The sequence below is a fragment of the Monopterus albus genome, unplaced genomic scaffold (genome assembly GCF_001952655.1).
Source record: "Monopterus albus unplaced genomic scaffold, M_albus_1.0 scaffold112.1, whole genome shotgun sequence".
In the NCBI taxonomy this organism is placed as follows: Eukaryota; Metazoa; Chordata; class Actinopteri; order Synbranchiformes; family Synbranchidae; genus Monopterus; species Monopterus albus.
The window spans coordinates 1,364,917-1,366,660 of record NW_018127992.1 but is presented as its reverse complement, the minus strand read 5'-3'; the positions used below and the strand labels follow the sequence as shown (position 1 = coordinate 1,366,660).

The 1,744-nt window shown below is 38.4% G+C and overlaps 1 long non-coding RNA gene across 1 annotated transcript; it reads left to right on the top strand.

Moving 5' to 3' along the window:
- Positions 1-611: 611 nt before the first annotated feature.
- LOC109966509 (uncharacterized) lies at positions 612-1,744 on the top strand. Its single transcript, XR_002275779.1, has 3 exons — positions 612-1,158; positions 1,510-1,590; positions 1,691-1,744. It is a non-coding gene; the product is annotated as an uncharacterized LOC109966509 (long non-coding RNA).

Here is a 1,744-nt window from a genome sequence, read left to right as displayed (position 1 = left end):
AGACAAGCTTCACCGCAGAGGAAGTGGGCTCTTCCTATAACTACATTGGCTTTAAAATAGATATTTTATAGCAATTCTTACCAAATAATCTGGAAAATGTTATGTATCATGTATCATATGTTTGCTACCTGCCTGGAAACATGGGAACATTGATAGAGAGCCTCCAACAACTAAAACAGATTAAACCTGCTGATTGGGAAACTAAAGTACAAGAGTTTTGACTCAACAGTCACTGAGTGTAAAGGTCAGCTGAGAAACCCAGAGACGAGACAATGGGACTTTCACAACCAGACGCAGTTGTTTTTTTACAGTTTGAGTATACTGTCTATTTGTGCTTTTATCAGAAACAGACTGATCATTTCAGTGTAAGAGCAATAAAATGATCTTTTATACCCAAACATCTGATTGTTTGTAGGTGGGACAAGGTTAAAAACTGTATTTAAGCAGCCAGTGGTGTGTCATTCACAGAACAAACCTGATCAGTCTAATTTGTTGAATACTAAAATTCTTAATGGAGACTAACATTGAATTATTCAAGTTAAATGATGATTTTGTGTGTTTTTTTTTTTTTTTTTTTTTTTTTTAGTAGCGGACACTGTTGTAATAGAAAAGAAACCACAACAAGGTTCAAGATAAGCCCGGAAGTTGAGGGCACCCAGCATCTGTACCTTTCTTCACACCGCATTTGAACAGCTGAGCTCTGCCATCCGCATTTGTGTTAGCACTGGGAAAAAACAGTTTGCTCTTGAAAAGCCGGTTACTTTCACTTTCAGTCTCTGGGGGGGATGAACTGAGAAGCTCATACTCAAAGCTGAAACATCACCTATATGATATGATTATCATTTTTTTTATTTTGCTCTTATTGAGCTTTTTCACCTAAAAGAACTTCACTTTTGGAGTCTAATGCTGAATTGCTCAAGTTAAACTGTGGCGTGATGTTTTTAGTAGTGGACACTGTTGTCATGGAAAAGGAACTGAAACAAGGATCATGAGGAACCAGACCACACAGCACGTAAACCCCGTCTGAACAACTGGCTGTAATCTACCAAAGTATTAAAACTAAGCAGTACTGGGAAAAAACAGTTTGCTCTTGAGAAGCTGGTCACTTTGACTTGCAGCCACTGGGGAGGAGGTGAACTGAAGAGGACACACTTGAAGGTAAAACCTCAACAATGCGACATGTTGCCGATTGTATTTTCTTTTATTTTATTTTATTTTATAGCTGTTATTCTCACATATACTGAATGGTTTTCTCCACACTGAAACAATATTGGTTTGATACTCCATGAAATGTTTGAGCTTGTTTGGTAATTGTCTTTAATTTACGTTAATCTTCTTGTCACTAAAAGAACATAATGTCCTGGACTTTAAGGGAAGTTGTGCTGCTACAGTATATTGTGAATGAACAGCACTTCTTGTGAAACGCCATCGTTCTGGAAGTTGTGAGTACACAAACTGGATTGCTGCATTGGTGTAGACACCTCAGGTATCTGTCTCTCCTCCCTTTAGATTTAACATCAGCAACAATGTCAGACAGTGAGAGATTACTACACATCAGCACATCCCATAAACCCCCGCCAACAATGTCAGGTGAGAGGCAGTGATATGCAAAGATCATGCACACTTTTGGTCACAGTTCAACTGACATCACCGTGTGACTTTAATATGATTTCTGTCTTTATTCGCTCAGTATGTTTTCAAGTGCTTATGTGCATCATGGCCTTCACTCAGGTAGCAATAGGTG